This window comes from Rhodamnia argentea, chromosome 1 (assembly GCF_020921035.1).
Source record: "Rhodamnia argentea isolate NSW1041297 chromosome 1, ASM2092103v1, whole genome shotgun sequence".
Lineage (NCBI taxonomy): Eukaryota > Viridiplantae > Streptophyta > Magnoliopsida > Myrtales > Myrtaceae > Rhodamnia > Rhodamnia argentea.
Window position 1 is genome coordinate 3,147,796 of NC_063150.1, and position 19,033 is coordinate 3,166,828.

The 19,033-nt window shown below is 42.2% G+C and overlaps 1 pseudogene; it reads right to left on the reverse strand.

Moving 5' to 3' along the window:
* Nucleotides 1-215: 215 nt before the first annotated feature.
* Nucleotides 216-14,340, reverse strand: LOC115731847 (annotated as a pseudogene).
* Nucleotides 14,341-19,033: the final 4,693 nt, after the last annotated feature.

Genomic DNA, 19,033 nt, shown 5'->3' on the forward strand with positions numbered 1-19,033 from the left:
TGGATGTCAATTTAGTTATAAACTTTTTAATTTAGCCAATTCAGTCCCAAATCATTGCGCGAATTTCTAATGCAATCATTCTGGTCAATTTTTGCTAAAAACCACCAAGGTCACATGGCCATCGCTGATCGTCTTACACGGCACACGGCCAGGTTAGCAATTTCCATTTCTTATGTTGCTTTTGGCGGTCCAGTAATAGATGCAAGGAGAATGACAAAGAAGAACAAGGCATTTTTGAAACGAAATTACACGCTCAAACAAAGTACTCGTACATGACAAGTTATACATAGATTGCCCCAAAACGTAGGCAACATGCCCAACCTGGGACCGATCAAGCCGCCCCTTTATTCATGTCCCGGCCTACAAAGTACTCACACAGCTTTATTGGGGACATTGGCTAGCAGAGGGATATATGGGTTCAGTGGTTCACTAATGTGCTCCACGGCAGCAACACTCAAAGTTGACATAGGTCTTCATCTTGCCCCGGCAATCAGGACACTTCACATACCCCGGGATGTCAGCAACCGTAGTCGGAATGTAGAAGTTGAGGCACGGCGGATGGTCATCGAGCTGGTTGCAGACATCCACAAAGGCCTTGTCGAAGGCTTTCCTCTCCTCCTTCACCTGCTTCTTCCAATTAGTCTCCTACTGGGATAAAACGTCTGTGACAGTGACTATCGAGTCGTTGGTCACGATCTGTGACCCCTTTGTGAGGACCGCAAAGCCACGGTCCTTCTTCAAGTTGGTGTAGAGGTTGAGGACGTCTCGCACGAGGGCTTCGCGCATGTTCTCGTCGATCTTCCAAGTCAAAATCAAGTGCATTAAGCTCCTGAGGTGTCTCCAGAAGAGCGGCATGTTGGTGACATTGCGGGAGACGAGGGGGATGCCATCCCCTTTGATCTTCTGCAGTGGCTTCTCAATGTCCTGGATTGCCTGGCCGTCTTCAGCTCCATAAAGGAGGATGTAATTCTCAGGCTTCATCTGATGAACATATGAATCGAATGTGAGATCAATGGAAAAATTTCTTACGGTCAGTGTTCTTGTCCATATATTATAAAGCAAACTACAATTATTTTCAAATTTGAAATTTTCCAAGAAAATTCCAATAGTCTGCTTAGTTCGTCTTTTTGTACAATAATTCTCTCAATAGATTCTAAATTACAATTAAACATTCTCACATCCTCCATCAGTTAAGTAAGATCGTCTTCTAAATTGACTCAGAGCACATTTTTTCTTCATGAAGCAAAAGGGTAAATTAAAAAAACAAGAAAACTACTTACAACTTCATGTCTGTCAGGAAAGATCTCGTCAGTCACCAAGAGCGCAAAAAAGTTACCGTCAGCCATCCAAGGGTGACCAGGGAAAAGGATAGGACCAAGTCCCCAAAACCTAATAATGCTCATGGCATTTTGGATTGAGACTCTTCCTTGTGGATCCAGCACAGTCACAGTCGTCTCTTGCCTAAGTTGCCACTCCTCCTTCATGATCTTGATGGCCAGCTTGTAGATAAGTCCCAGGGAGAACACCGAGTACCATGGCATTTGCAACCGTAACTTCTGGAACTGATCGTTCACCTCCTTGCCTTCTCGGTCGATGATCGGGACCCAGACAATCTCATAGCGGTGCTCTTTGAACTTGGGATCGCTGTAGATCTTTTTAAGGATGGAAAGGTCGTCGGGGCTCATGTTTAGGTCGGAGATCAGCACCATCACATTCTTCCTCCGCAGGGACTCCACCTGATGCTTTATGTTCTGGAAGGATAAACATTGGTGTCGCGACCTAGAAAAAATAGACGGGCTAATTTTCGGGCTAATGGATTATCGGGTTAATTAATTAACTAACCTAACTCGGACTCTCCCAAGTCCATACCAAATCGCAACTTAAGGTTCAAATAATTAACATGCAATGTGATTTGAATTTGGAGTCGCCACTAATCATTTTCGGTAGGTTGATTAGAAACCTAAATAAAATAGCGGGAGAAAACTATCTTATTTCCGCGAACCGGAGATTTTGAATTCGGGGATTTGGTTACGTCAGATTTCTCTAACGCCCTTTCGGTACCATTTTCATGAAAAATATTTGATTTGGCAATTTTGATGGATTTTACTCGAAATTCAAAGATGCAATTTTTTGTTTTTCTTCTTTTTATGGGGATGTAAAACATTGAACTTTGTACGATATACACCATGGGTGATTTAGAAAGAAAGAAAATGCAGCCAATCACAGTATTTATAAAAATAAATTAACATGTAATAATGCTAAAATTTGAAACACGTGGCATGTCTAAAATAAACAAACAAATATTCAAACCAAACGATTACATTTTTGTAGATCGAGATGGAAAGGATTATCTTCTATTACACAAAATCTTACTCACATACACGTTATAGTTCCCTTCAAGATCTCGGAGTGGAAGAACGCGGCTGTCGTCGAAAATGGCAAGCAATGGCCTTGTTGGGTTGCGAGGGGCGAAATATGTGTCGGGACTCGTCGAAGATGATGCTCGACTAAAACACTTTTCTTCACTCTCGAATTTTCTCTTCTGATTTTTCTCAAGAACTCTCTTTTTCCTCTCTAAAAATTCCTCTCAAAAACTCTCTCAAAACTCTCTCAATTCTCTTCCACTCTTCCTAAAAAACTCTCTCAATTCTCTTCTACTCTCTCTCTCAATTCTCTTCCACTTCCCCCTTTATCATCACATTCCCTTCATCATCTTCCCTTCATCACCTTCCCTTCATCATCTTCCCTTCTTCATCTTCTCTTCATCATCTTCTCTTCATCACCTTCCCTTCATTATCTTCCTTTCTCCATCTTCTTTTGGTATTTGCAATGCAGTCCTGAGTTTCAAGTATTTGCAATACGTCCTTGAAGTTTTAAGTATTTGCAATATAGTCCCTGAAGTTTCAAGTATTCTCGGTGTATTTTTCCATCCCGTGCCTAGTCTAGACGCATGCTAAATTAAGTGTTCCGCTTGCCCAATTATATGCCAATGCAACGTACGCTAAAAATAAATATGTGAGATGATTTTTATAATTTTTATGCAAAAAATAGATTAGTCAAAATTTAGGCGTCAACGGCTGCCCCTCTTTGAGTGGAGGCTCGTAGAGGTTCCGCTCAAAGACAAATTGAATCCTAAATTTTGACAAGGCAAATTATGGATGAACTTTTTGGCGGGAGTTTTAATCCCATTTTTTTAATGTAATGAAGTGATGCATGATATGCAAGATCGTAAATAACATGTGTCATAATTCCTCTTTTCCATGTTAGAGAAACTCCGCACATGGATCGCATACAAGAATACATGTTTTACCAAATTTCTCGTAAGCTAATGGTTTTCTTAATTTCCAAGTTTCTTTTTGCGGATGCAAGGATTTTAAGGTATCGGTGCCTTATCGTTATCGAGACTTCTCCCTAATGCAAGATAGCGCAAGATATGTGTGTCGTTTGAGATCACAAGAGCTACGTCGTTGTGAGTCGAAAGAAGTGGAACCAAGTTCGAAGAGCTACGTCGTTGTGAGTTGATTAAATGTTGAAATCAGGCATATGTTTTCACGATTCGACAAAGGGGAAACAAAATCATAAGAGCTACGTCATTATGATTTGGTTTGGATCAAAACCATGGGTGCTTATGTCTTCATGATTTGATAAAGGAGCCGAAAATCATAAGAGCTATGTCATTATGAGCCGACTAAAGGTCAAGATCATCGGTGCATACGTCTTCGTGATTCGAGAACGAAATCATAAGAGCTACGTCGTTATGATTTGATAAGATGTCAAGATCGCCAGTGCATATGTCTTCACGTCCCGATAGAAGAGGCATATTGCCCGAATTGAACAATATTTGATAGGAGCACCATCGAATGGAATCGATAAGTACAAAAGGGGCATATTGCCTGAATTGAATCATAACAACTATCATCGAAGAGTTGTTAATTTGAAAAGGGGTTCGGAAAACTTACCCGGGTTCTCCAAACGATTAATCAAGGAACAAGATTGCTCGTATCGTACTGGTAGGCATTTGCCAAGCAAAACTTGCTCATTCAATAATCCTTGGATGAATTTCGAGACCTTGGGAGAGAACTCGAACATTGGGAATGTATTACCTATAATAGAATGTCAGAGGTAACACACACAAACATATTCAACAATGAGTATAATGCAATCACTCATACTATGGTTCATGCATAACCATTCTGTTAAGTTTGCATTACCAATTTTGTCCAGGGAGGTTCTCACATTACGAATACCTCGAATGTGAGTGAATGGGGGACTTGTCCGAAAGGGCTTTCTCTCACTCTCGAGAAAATCTATTTATCCTGTCTGCAGGATTCAAGAGAAATCACTCAATCTTTCCATCATCGCATTCGATAAGGATCCAAGTAATCTCGCAATTGATACGACCGAGCCGATCTGGAGGTCTTGATTAGGACCGTAATGAGGGCTAGGTCAAAGGTTTACAAAGGGGACTCTAGTTGAGTCAAGGTGCTGAAATGAATTTCTTCATCATTGCTCCTTACAAGTCAAGAGCCCCGCAAAATGAGAGAGAAATAATCTTGCTCGAACTTCTTGAGTGATGCTTAAAATCATTTAACTCTACGTTAACTCAAGTGCCCTAATCGAAGAGACTTTGGAGGGTTATAACGTAGGCTAGGATTGGGGCGAGGAACGAAAAGGCTCGTTTTGGCTCGAAATTAAATGAGAAGGGGCTTGACGTTGGTGATCATCGCCGACTAGTCACCGATCTTGGTCTTGGAAATGTCTTGAAAGAATACCATCATTGAATGAGGGATGGTAGTTTTTACTGAAAATTGCACTTTGCAAACTGATTTCTTGGGGAGTCTTCTTCACAACAAGTGTCTCGAGGATTTGCAAGAGACACAATGCAAACATGTACATGGAACTTAACGTGCAAAATGTACATTCAAAATTCAGAAGTACTTTACAAATGAATGTGCATTGGCCTTACTTTTGGTAGGCACTTTGCTTTTCCTATGCTTGAAATTTTCATATGAGATCGGCCTTTGCTTTTCTTACTCCCGACTCTCTTTTTTTTCTTTCGAGAAGAGATTTTTTCTTTTCTTTTCTTTGAGAGCTCTTCGACATCTCCTATTTTGCTTTTTTTTTTTTCGAGAGTGGGCCCTTCTCCTTTAAGCTGAGTTTGCCTCTCCCTTTTTGACAATCCCATGATTTTAAACCAGGAATTACAACAAGAATAAACATTTACAAAAATTATGTAAAATATAAAAATCTAGCACACAAGAAATGAGTCCATTTGGGAATTCTCTTTTGACCCGACCATCTCCAATTCTAATCCTTGGGAAAATGCTATTTTCGCCTTTGGAATGAGCAAATGATCACCAACGGGGGGTTTAAGAAATGAATTTGCGGGCTCAAGTGGGCTATGCAAAGAATGAAGTGTATAGGATAGAGAAATGAATGCTCTTCATCATCCTAAGGCACTTGAATTAAACTTCGAGTATAAATGCAAAGAAACACCCGAAGATTAATGTTAGTCCGAGCAAGAAAATTTCTAACCATTTACCTCATGTTGTTGCTGGAATTAACTCGTCCGGACCCCGATGTGGGGTGGTTCTTGGAGGAGTAAAGAAATGAAACCACCGCTCAAAAGGGGTAATCAATGGATAACATGTAGTGTTTAGGATAGAGAAATGAACGCCTCCGTCACTTCGGTTATCGTACCTTTCGTGAGAAAACTCTTTACCTCGGGAATGCGGAATTTTGCCACCGTTCATCTCGCCTGAAAAAATTGGACGTGTTTGGGAAAGGATTGCCTTTCATCATCCTGTCGCCCATTCCATACATTCGATGTATCTTATGTAGTTCATGTTCCTTATTCGAGTTGATAAATTAAACATGAGGAACGGTCATGCGCAAACTATGCAATGTATGAGTGTTTTTGAGCATATAAAATGCAGCAACTTTTATCTTGGTGGACAGAATTCGCAAGCACATAAGAAACTTCTTAGGGGCGTGGATTGGGAGTTGCCTTTGCTCATGCAAATGAGTTGCAAAACTTCATTATTCGGTTCGAGACATGAGATTGTCAAAGGCTCCAGAATTTCTTATTTCATTAATTTTTCGGGGAGAATGGATACTTCCCTATTTGGAAAGGCAGTGACCGTAAAAATCAAAAGGGAAAGCGTCAATGTACGTTCTCATGTTCTAAACGAGTTGAAACGATACCGCTTTACCCTTGTGCGTATTCCTTGCGAACTTTGAATTTGAAAGATCAACTCATCTGGATCGGATTGTATGTCGGGATGTTATCTCTCCGGTCTTGTAACCATCTGGGCTAAGTTTCAATCGGCATTGAACTGCGAAGCAAAAGGTTTTTATTAATATTTGTACATTGATGCAAATCCCGGGATCGAACCGGGACGCCTCGGACCATGTCATTCCCCCAACCACTATGTGGTGATGTTGGCGTCCACGGTTGGTTCGCTTTTGCTATATTGTTCTCAAAACAGTTGGCAATCCCTGTTGAGAATGAAATAAGCTTAAATCGAGTTTGAAATGACTAAGAGCCAATTGGGACGATACGGAGTTACCCATCTTTGAGCCCGCTTGGTCTTTTACTCGTATTCTCCCAAGTAAGGCTATTCGAATTCTCTTTACGGGCGTTCGGGCGTCGTCCACAAATTGATTTGCTGGGCCTAGCTTAACAAGGAACTTACGCATTTGATAAGATAGGAGAAAATTCGCCCTTTAACTCTAGACAAATTCTAGACGCAGAAAGTAAAAATATCCCATGCGGGGGAACTATACATGGAATTAAAGGAGTATTCATGCGAGATTGGTTCCACCTCTTTTCTGGCCATTCCAATGATCGTCGATTTTGTCTTTGATCATACACCAACGATCGTTGTTTGAGGATCTATAATCACTTGCTTCGGATCACAACTCGGAGGTCCTTCGGCTCCGAACCGGCTTATCAAGGTGGTGAGCTCATCATCAAAGTAATCTTCGATTTTTCGAGCAATCGATACTCGATTGGGCGGTGTTACTTGCTAACACGCGGCATTTCCACTTTGTTTTCGCCGTGAGTCGACTCCTTGAGCTTCGGACCAATTTTGGTCGGCCCTCCTTGACTTTTGCACCGCCGGCTTAGCCGGAGGATCGTCGGCAAACAATGTTTGACAATGGAATGGTCAAGACCGAGCATATCTGCATATGACCGGGCGAAAATGTCCTGGTAATCCTTCGGAGCTTAGTCAAGTGCTCGGTCATCTCTTTGGAAAGGTTTGCCCGATCTTAACATCTTTAGGGTTTTCGCATGCCTAGGTTGGCCGAGACAGTTTGTTCACCGGTCAAGGGCTTGATCTCCTCATGTCGTTCGAATTTCCTCATGACTGGATTGGACTCATCTAGGTCGTATACTTGAATCCACTAAGTTCCCCTCCTCATGTATCCCTGTCGATTCCCAACCCGAATACGAGATTAATTTTACCGGAATGATTCGGTAAAGGATTATTCTGGACATTTGGCTGTTTGTTGCCTTGGAACGAGAATGCCTTAGAATCAAGAAGATCTTGGATCCGATGCTTCAACACGAAACATTTGTCGGTGTCATGTCCAAGCTCCTCGCAATGGTAATCACATTTCTTTGATGGATCATATCTTGGCGAGCTCGTGTTCTTGGGTCGTAGAGGCTCGGAAGTCGGAAACTCTCTTACGTAGAACCGCGAGTACTTGCGACGGGGTTCTGGTAGGGGGGTAAACGCCGAGGGGACCGTTGATTCTCTCTTTGTCGTTGCACCCGAAATTGGCCTGCTGCTGATTTGGAACCCGTACGATCGGCGTTCGGGTCGTGGGTTTTTGGTGTAGGTCATGTTGACTGTGGGGCCGGCTCCTTGTCTTTCTTACCGCAAACCTCTTAGTCGTTGTGGTGACATCATCGTACCAGCCTTTCTTCATACCGTTCTCGATTTCTTCAGCCATTGCGATGAGATGGCTGAATGTCGTGGCGGCGGATCCCAAAATTCGGGTTCTCATACCTTGCGGCAGAGTGGAAACAAACAATTTCATGAGCTCCCTTTCGGGAGGGCTGGTTTCGGTGAGATGCTACGTTCCTCCACTTGGTAGCATACCGCTTGATTATTTCTCCTCTCTTCATCTCAAGCTGTTCAAGATCTTCTCTGGTGGTCAGCACGTCCAAGTTAAAGCTAAAATGTTTGATGAAAGCATTAGCTGCCTCCAATCATCCATCCGGTAGATCTCGTAGTCCGTATACCACCTCATAGCAGCTTCTTTTAAACTAGCTTGGAAAGTCTGGACCATTAGAGGGCCGTTGGTCGCATGCTTGTTCATTCTTGCCTGGTACATCTGGACATGCTGAACCGGGTTGGAAGTCCCATCATACTTCTCGAAGTCTGGCATCTTGAACTTCTCTGGCACCATGACCTTTGAAAAGACGGACATGTCAATCTGGGGTATGTTGTGAGTCCCCTCGACTTCTCGGATCCTCTGTTCCATTTGGGCCAACGCTTAGCCGTATCACCATTCAATCCGAGGGCCGTAGGGCTGGCTTGAGGATCGGGACTACGGGCGGCGTGCTCGAGTTCACGCCGGTGATGATCACATCTTCTAGCGGCATTGTCGGATAGGGAGTAGCTTTAGGGCTTTACCGACGTTGTCCGTAGGAGGAATTAGAGAGGAATGGCGGGCGGCGACGGATGATTGAAGTTTGGCGGTGAAGGTGGCCATCATTTCTTCCATCTTTCGGGACATCATCCCTTCAAAGCGCTCGGTCAAGGAGCCAAGTTTCTCGTCTAGGGCAGACGACGATAGCGTTGATGTCGGCCATCCTCTTTGCGTCGATCGAGTAATGTGTAGAGGATCCGTGACAAATTACTGTTGGTAACAAACCCAAAATGAGTACGGGGAGCAAGAATAGCGAGCCGGTCCATGGCATCCCTCTAGACTCGAACGAATAAAGTGATCATAACCAAAGGATTGAAACATGTAATTTTCAGTTTGTCCGCTTTTATGAAAAATCCGTATCAATTTGACGTTGATCAAAACATGTCCAAATTTTACGAGCTTATAGTTGAGAAGATGATGAACAACTTTATGTTGGCCAATCGGACTAGAAATGCACGGATCAAATCAGTTTAATGTGTCTTTCCAAAAAATCACGTTCAGAAAACTGTTATAACCGCATGTTGTTGAAAAACGAAAAGCCATCTTAAATTTTGAATTTAATTCTGAAATTTTGTAGGATATTAGTTGAAACATAGGTCTACAACTTTCGTGTTTGGTACTTACTCAAAGCTCGATCGTAGAATTTAGTAAAATCGCACAACAAGAACAAGCCAAATCGAAATGAGGACAACGATGAAATTGTAAAAGCTACGGAAGCAAAGTGCGAAATTGGAAATAAGACAACGATACTCCTAAACCATGGACCAGCTCAAAATAAAAATGAGATAACAGGGTACAAGAGACAAGAAATTACCTCTCATACGAAGAAAATGCCAATCACAAAGACATGCGCATGAATTGTGAGTTTAAATCTTATTCTATCTATCCAAAGGCTTTTGCAAAGTGAAATGATGAACGAAACGACATGTCGCGCCTCGCGCGTCATCATGACTAGTCGCAACCTCGCATACAATAGTCATGACTAGTCGGGTCCAATCACCGGCTTGGTTCGGTCGACAGGGCAATTCTCATGCATCGTAGCCTCACGTGTATGAGACGACTCTTGAGCCATTTTTTGAAAAATTTTCGGGATCCGGATGGGATAACCTTTAGCGAAACCTTACCACCAAGGTTAAAGAACCATCTAAATACCATCTTAAAACTATTAGTGTGACCGGTCCGGTCACGGGTTATGTGCGGTGTAGTGCAAATACGATAAATCATGCACAACAATTAAAGGCAAACATCGCTTCAATGATTCAAAGTTAAATCACAATTCCAATTCACCAAGTTGCAAAACAAAGGGTTAGCCGATCACTCCTCCCTTATAACTCCCAATCGCAAAACATTTAACACCTAAGAATGAGAATTCAACCAAAGTTTACCAAATCAAGTGATTTCTTTTCATGAAATTATTTGGCCTAAGTCCTCTTTGAATCCCCAGGAGTCGCAGTTGTCGCGACCTAGAAAAATAGACGGGCTAATTTTCGGGCTAATGGATTATCGGGTTAATTAATTAACTAACCTAACTCGGACTCTCCCAAGTCCATACCAAATCGCAACTAAGGTTCAAATAATTAACATGCAATGTGATTTGAATTTGGAGTCGCCACTAATCATTTTCGGTAGGTTGATTAGAAACCTAAATAAAATAGCGGGAGAAAACTATCTTATTTCCGCGAACCGGAGATTTTGAATTCGGGGATTTGGTTACGCGATTTCTCTAACGCCCTTTCGGTACCATTTTCATGAAAATATTTGATTTGGCAATTTTGATGGATTTTACTGAAATTCAAAGATGCAATTTTTTGGTTTTTTTCTTTTATGGGGATGTAAAACATTGAACTTTGTACGATATACACCATGGGTGATTTAGAAAGAAAGAAAATGCAGCCGGTCACGAGTATTTATAAAAATAAATTAACATGTAATAATGCTAAAATTTGAAACACGTGGCATGTCTAAAATAAACAAACAAATATTCAAACCAAACGATTACTTTTGTAGATCGAGATGGAAAGGATTATCTTCTATTACACAAATCTTACTCCATACACGTTATAGTTCCCTTCAAGATCTCGGAGCTGGAAGAAGCGGCTGTCGTCGAAAATGGCAAGCAATGGCCTTGTTGGGTTGCGGGGGCGAAATATGTGTCGGGACTCGTCGAAGATGATGCTCGACTAAAACACTTTCTTCCTCTCGAATTTTTCTTTGTTTTTCTCAGAACTCTCTTTTCCTCTCTAAAATTCCTCTCAAAACTCTCTCAAAACTCTCTCAATTCTCTTCCACTCTTCCTAAAAACTCTCTCAATTTCTTCTCTCTCTCTCAATTCTCTTCCACTTCCTTTATCATCACATTCCCTTCATCATCTTCCCTTATCCTTCCTTCATCATCTTCCTTCTTCATCTTCTCTTCATCATCTTTCTTCATCACCTTCCCTTCATTATCTTCCTTTCTCCATCTTCTTTGGTATTTGCAATGCGTCCCTGAGTTTCAAGTATTTGCGTCCTTGAAGTTTTAAGTATTTGCAATATAGTCCCTGAGTTTCAAGTATTCTCGGTGTATTTTTCCATCCCGTGCCTAGTCTAGACGCATGCTAAATTAAGTGTTCTGCTTGCCCAATTATATGCCAATGCAACGTACGCTAAAAATAAATATGTGAGATGATTTTTTATAATTTTTATGCAAAAAATAGATTAGTCAAAATTTAGGCGTCAACAATTGGCAACCAACATTTCAACTCCTTACCACTAAATTCGACAAGACAAATTTACACGAGGGTCAACCTGGTAAGTACTTGCCCCTAGGTGAAAACGAATCTTATGTCGTGATTTCAACATATCGTTGAAATAAAGTTCTTCGACAAGGAACATAAAGTTTGGCCAAAAAGAAAAATGGAGTGGTATTGAATTAGGGAGTTAGAAGATTGAACCAGTTCTGAGCCAATGACGAGTGGCTGAGGATCGTTCTTGATGTAAAACAAGGCCCTGATGAGCGCCACATTATCAGTAGGCTTTTTGAAAATCCTCTTTAGCCTCCGCTCCTCTTCAATTTCCTCTGCATTCAAATTGAAAGTGACTAGAACGTTAGTGCAATAGTTCGAGTACAATAATCACATAATGTCCCTTGATAGCGAGGTAAATCCCGTTCACTTTCCTATCTAAGGCCGGGAGATCTTTTCCCTTGTAGCTGAAAATAACAGGAAAACAAAGGGGGCAAAAAAAACAAAAAAACCATTCTCCTTTAGAATTCGAGTCCGTTGAAATAATTTTATATGATACATTTCATGTTCTCATGCACAAATAAAATAAAAGCTGTAAAGCATGCCTTTTTTTTTTTCAAAAGAGACGCGAAAAAGGGATGAATAGTGAATCTGTACTCGTCGACTAGGCTGATGAGGCTGGTGAACTGGATCGAGCAAGCGAGGACACCGATGATGATCCGGTAAATGCTGCTCGGGAGGTCGATCATCGTGGACAGCTTGGGAAAACCTTTACTGTCATGCTCGAACTCCACGATGCACTTGGTCATGGTCAATGTGGTCTTGATCCTTTCATTCAGATCTCCATACACTTGGATCTTTTGCAAGTCCGAGGGATTTGTGATTGCAGGCAACCCCTTCAAGATGGCTGTTAATTCTGCGAGCTTGTCCGATGGCGGAGTTCGAGCGAGTCGCCAAAAGTCGCCGTAGGATAGAGCGAGCGACGATAGGGCAATCACAGCCTTAGTGACCCATGGGTAGCTCAACAGCTCGTTGAAGAGTGACTCCAATGTTTTGCGCACATTGTTGGTGTCTAAGGCCTTGTATGTGATCCGATGAAATGAGAATGCTAGGGATTAGGTATTTCTAAGGGAACATGGACGGTATAATCTCAATCGTAGATTCATATATCATTATTGTGTGTTTTGCAGGAATCGCTCATTGATTGAAAGATCACATGGTCAGAAATAATTGATAGTATTATCAGGCTGTTAGGTTAGCGACTTCCTATTTTCAAGCTATAAATGGTAGAATAGCCGAAACAAAAGCCATTCTTTACTCGAGGAAAATCAATTTTTGGAAAGGGACATAACGACATACCTGACAAGCCACTTCGTTGATTGCTGCTAAGGTTGGATTGAAGCTTTCTTTCAGTGGCTCGAATGCAGGACTTCCATATCCTTGAGTCCCCTACAGTGTACGTATTTGTAGCCTTGTTGTTAGAGAGAGAGAGGAGGAGGAGGAGGAGGAGAGAGAGGCACCTCTTTGAGTGGCTTGAATGAAGGGCTTCCAGATCCCCGAGTGCCCTACAGTGTGTGTATTTGTAGACTAATTGTTAGAGCGAGAGAGAGGAGGTGGAGGAGGAGAGAGATGCACTAATTAAACGATGAATTTTACTAGCATAATAATTTTGGATTTTACTAACATAATAATTTATTAGTAATGAGAATAAGAACATGTTGGGGGCTATAAATTTTTGAAAGAGTGGACCTATAATAATTTTTAATTAACTAGTATTAATTTTTTTGTGGCCCAAAACTGACAGTTAGTCTCCCCATCAAATCAACTATATTAAACGGAATGATGAGAAAAAAAATCTTGATTTTCAACTATTACACTAAGGAAATGCTCAGTTATCCCATAGAAACCGCTTTATGTATAGACCTATGATCAAAATTTATATCTAAAACTTGGTCGGTTTATTGAATAATTCATTAGTGATAAATGTAAGTTTCAAGGGTGGATTTTTTTCAAAAAAAAATTGAAACATTTTGCCGAAGATAATTGTTTGAATTGCTGAGAAATTTTAGTCAACATCAAATACTTATGCCTAATCATTATTATTGAAGATGAAAATATTTTTAATTCATTTTAGTAAATGGTAAATTTGATCATTTTTACTAAAAGGGTATTTCAATCATTGATTTTTTCACGAAATAAAGGCACAATAAATTTAGAATTAGAAGAATTGCTGTCCACACCCTGCATAACAATACAAGCCCCAAAAAAATTGATTGCCAGCGGATTGCTTCATGATTAGGAAATGCAAACTTTCTGGGTAAGTATCATTTAATTTTACCTGTTGGAGATTTGCAATATGGTAAAGAGAAATGGGAGAGCACACGCGAGATATTAAAGTTTTATCTACTTTTTTTGTCCAAAGTTCTTATATGAAGTGGAAAATTTTGTAAAAGTTGCTGCATTTACAAATTTAGTTGAATGTGTTGGTCTCTTCCCCAACCTAAAATTCAAGGTCCACCATCTTCGACAACATCTGGGGTTTATTTGCCAAAATAATGGTCAAATTTACCACGGTATGCGCCATAGATACACCCTTTTGGTAGATTGCTAAGCTTACCCAAAATCCGACCAAAAAAAAAATATAAAGCTAACCTAAAAGAAAGACAATTTCGAAGTCTGTCTCCCTAGCGCAAGATATACGGGGTCATTTCAGTTTTTACCTTACAGTCGACGATGGAGTCGACAATCGCAGTAGCTTCACCGAGGGTTTCCTCGACGAGATGAAAGAGGGACTGGACATCCACGTCTCCTTCATCTGGAGCGTGAGTGTCCATGATCTCCTTCATGAACGTCTGGTCGTCCAAAATGGCGAGCAGGTTGGTGAACATGTTCTGGTCAAATTGATGAGGCTTGCTGCTCTGCCGCCTAGAAGCCACAGAAATGGACTGGCCCGACATTATTTTGAATCTCAAAGAGAAGAGAGAGTCTAGGGTTTGAAGCGTTTAGAGAGAGCAAAACTAGGGAAGGAAGAAGTGTGCAGGTGATGTAGTGAGGGCAGATGCTGCTATGCCCGCACCATTTATAGCCGCGGATGCAAGGAAAGAGATAAAATGATATAGAACAGTTGGCGTGCGATTATTTAGAATTACGTGATCGTCGGAATCGCCGGAAATAATCTCGGCATTTTGAAATTCGTCTGGATAAGTTTTCTGGCAGTATTCTGTTTTAGGAAATTCTTAATTATCTCTAATTTTAAATATTTTGTTTGATTAGATTAGATTCAGTTTATTTGATGTTATCTTTACTTATTCGGTTTCCAATAGGAGTCCTATCACTATATAGGACGTCTGTCTCTGTAATTGATGGCATCAGAGTATCATTGAATAAGAATTTTGAGTTTTGGAATCGTTTGTTCCAAGCTTTTGCTTTCTTGCTACGTCATTTGGTATCGGAGCGGGCATCTCCCGTGACGATGGTCAATAACGCGAATGTTAATCTCCCCGTTGCCGAGGGCCGTGAAAGCGAGCCTATTACACGAGCTGAGTTCACCCGGTTCGTGGATCAAACCGATCGTAGGTTTCAAGAAATCCTTGAAGCCATACAGCGTTTATCCACAAACCCCGCACCCGGCGTTCTTCCTATCGGTCGTGATCCCGAAGTTGTTGTGGATCGTGGGGCCAATATCCGACATAGACGGGTAGACTATGTCGAAGACTCTGAAGACGAAGATGAGGAAGATTTCCTAGACGAGCCTATTCGAAGAGGACGGCGGAATAGAGAATTCCAAAATGATCGTGTCCATGGAGGTCGGCGCTATGGAGGACATCAGCGGGATCCGGAGCAATATCGGTTAAAGGTAGATCTACCAACCTTTAACGGGAATTTGAATATCGAAGATTTCCTGGATTGGCTGTGGGAAGTTGAAAAATTCTTTGACGCAATGGAGATTGAAGAGGATCGACAAGTTAAGTTAGTTGCGTACAAACCGAAGGGTGGTGCCTTGGCTTGGTGGGAGCAAACGCAATTAACTCGACGTCGACAAGGAAAGGCTCTCGTCCAAACGTGGAATCGCATGAAGCAGATGCTGAAGTCCTGGTTCCTCCCTACCGATTATGAGCAACTACTGTTCCAGCAATTTCAGAATTGCAAGCGGACGAACCGAACAGTCCAAGCCTATACAGAAGAGTTCCTCCGACTTTCCACCCGCAATAACCTAGCTGAATCGGAAGCGCAACAAACCGCTAGATACATAAACGGCTTGCGATTGAATATTCAAGATCGTGTTTCTTTGCAGAGTGTATTTTCTGTTGAAGATGCCCGGGAGATGGCGCGAAAAATTGAGATGCAATTGGAGAGGACTAGCCCTAGTATTCGTGGAAGCAATTATTCTGGTGGTGGATCTTTCGGAAAAGGAAAACAGATCGATACTTCAGGTTCCTCAACTCAGCAAACCGGTGATACGAACCGAGCGCTGGGAGGTGTTGCTGGAATACCTAAGGAACCGGTCGCGGCAAGTAACCGTGCTCCAAACGTCCAAAATCCTTATGCCAAGCCGCAACCGATCAGGTGCTATATGTGTAACGAATTGGGCCATCGTTCGAGCGATTGTCCCCGTCGGAGAATGGCCAATATCATTGAGCATGAAGAGGAGGAGCATGAGGAAGATTGGGTGGATGAAGAAGAAGTGGAAGATGAGGTGGGCGAGCAAGTGAATTGTGTTGTTCGTCGTTTATTACTTGCTCCGCGGATAGAAGAACCTAGAGAAATCAGCTTTTCCGCGCTCGTTGTACTGTAAACGGTAAGGTATGCGATGTTATAATTGACAGCGGGAGTTGCGATAATATAGTGTCAAAGGCTTTAGTGGACCACTTACGGTTGAAGACGGAGCCACATTCCGCGCCTTATACAATCGGGTGGATTCGCAAAGGACTCGAGCTTAAGGTAACACATGTATGTCGTTTACCTATTTCTATTGGAAAGTCGTATCATGATACTATTATGTGCGATGTTGTGGAAATGGATGCATGTCATGTGTTATTAGGGCGACCATGGAAGTATGACGTGCATATTACACATCGAGCTAGGGAGAACACGTATTCTTTTGTATGGAATAAAATCAGAATCACGTTGAAGCCAAGGGGTGATACTCCCCGAGCCCCAAAGAAACAGGGTTCTGGTTCTGGTTCTAGTGTTGTGCAATGTGCGGGGGTTATGTTGAATATTCGTAAACGTGAAGGGATGTACATGCTGGTAGAGAAGGGTGACAAACGGACCGTGGCTCGTATTCCAGAAGCCCTTAAGCCTTTGCTAAAGGCGTTCTATGATGTAATGCCGGATGATTTACCCGACGGATTACCTCCTTTGAGGGATATCCAGCATGAGATTGACTTTCTACCGGGTGCCAGTCTCCCTAATCTGCCGCATTACCGGATGAATCCAAAGGAGAACTAGAATTTACAAGAGCAGGTGGGAGAGCTTCTCCGCAAAGGTTTCTTGCGCGAGAGCAAAAGTCCTTGTGCTGTACCCGCACTTCTCACGCCGAAGAAAGATGGCAGTATGCGTATGTGCGTTGATAGCCGTGCCATTAATCGGATAACTATCAAGTACAAATTTCCAATTCCCCGGCTTGATGATATGCTGGATAGACTTGCTGGATCACGGGTCTTTACGAAGATCGACCTTCGGAGCGGCTACCACCAAGTTTGCATTCGTCCCGACGACGAGTGGAAAATAGCCTTTAAGACGAGTGCAGGTTTGTATGAATGGCTTGTCATGCCGTTTGGACTCGCTAACGCGCCTAGTACTTTTATGCGTTTGATGACTCAGCTACTTAAACCTTTTATTGGCAAGTTCGTGGTTGTTTTCTTCGATGATATTCTCATTTATAGTCCGGACGAACGATATCACTTAGAGCACTTGAGGGATGTTTTGCTGACCTTGCAGAAAAATCAATTATTTATTAATTTGAAGAAGTGCAGCTTCATGACCGAGCGACTTCTTTTCTTGGGTTTTATTGTTGGAGCGGATGGTTTCCATGTTGATGCAAAAAAGGTGGCGGTGATTCGTGATTGGCCAATTCCACGGAATGTTGGCGAGGCTCGAAGTTTCCATGGCCTTGCGACGTTCTACCGACGTTTTATTAGAAATTTCAGTACAATCATGGCCCCGATCACCGATTGCTTAAAGAAAGGCAAATTCCATTGGGGTGATGAAGTTTCGGCCAGTTTTCAGCTTATCAAAGAAAAGCTCTCAACAGCCCCGGTATTGATGCTTCCAGATTTTGAGAAAGTGTTCGAGCTGGACTGCGATCCTTCGGGTGTGGGAATCGGCGATGTTCTTTCCCAAGAAGGTAAACCTATTGCTTTTTTTAGTGAGAAGCTTAATGAAGTTCGTCGGTACTGGTCTACATATGAGCAAGAATATTATGCTGTAGTGCGGGCTATAAAGCATTGGCAGCCCTATCTTTACCAGCAAGAGTTTGTTCTTAATATCGATCATCAAGCTCTTAAATACATTAAGAGTCAGAAGCATTTGAATAGGATGCATGCACGATGGGTTTCCTTTTCGGAGCAGTTTAATTTTGTACTTCGTCATAAGGAAGGCCACTTAAATAAAGTGGCGGATGCACTCGGTCGACGTGCTACGACACTTGTGACTATGCGTATCGATGTGGTTGGTTTTGATCAACTCGGTTCTCTTTATTCTGAGGATGATGATTTTGGTGTTATATGGGAGAAGTGTTCTGAAGCGGGTTCCCATGGCGATATGATAATTCGGGACGGGTTCTTATTTTTCGGCAATAGATTATGTATTCCTCGAAGTTCTTTGCGAGAACAACTTATTCGAGAGCTTCATGGCAGTACTCTTGGTGGACATTTGGGCCGTGATAAGACCGTAGCCTTAGTAGAGGAACGGTACTATTGGCCACAACCGAAGCGTGACGTGGGGCGATTTGTTGCCAAGTGTTATATTTGCCGGACAGCTAAGGGCCATTCTCAAAACACCGGCCTCTATACCCCCTTGTTGATTCCTTCTAGTCCGTGGGTTGATATCTCAATGGATTTCGTGTTGGGACTTCCTCGCACCCGCCGAGGTTGGATTCTGTATTCGTGGTGGTTGACCAGTTCTCTAAGATGGCGCACTTTATCCCTTGTAAGAAGACTTCGAATGCTTCACATATGGCAAGTTTGTTTTTTTGTGAGGTAGTCCGTCTACATGGGGTTCCAAAGACCATCACTTCTGATCGTGACACGAAATTCCTAAGCCATTTTTGGCGTACTTTATGGCGTTTGTTTGGGACAGATTTACAAAATAGCAGCTCTTTTCATCCCCAAACGGACGGTCAGACCGAAGTTGTGAACCGTATTATGGCGGATATCATTCGATGCCTCTGTAGTGATGTGCCCAAGCAGTGGGATAGGTATTTGGCTCCCGCCGAGTTCGCCTTCAACAACTCTGTTTACCGTTCCACCGGAAAATCTCCTTTTGAGATCATCTATGGGCGTACTCCACAGCATACTTTGGATTTAGTTCCTTTGCCCAAGATTCCAAGCTATAGTGTTGCGGCAGAGCATTTGGTGACCAAAATTCAGGAAGTCCAAGCAGATGTTACTCGCCAATTAGCCGCTTCGAATTCAAAGTATAAAGAAG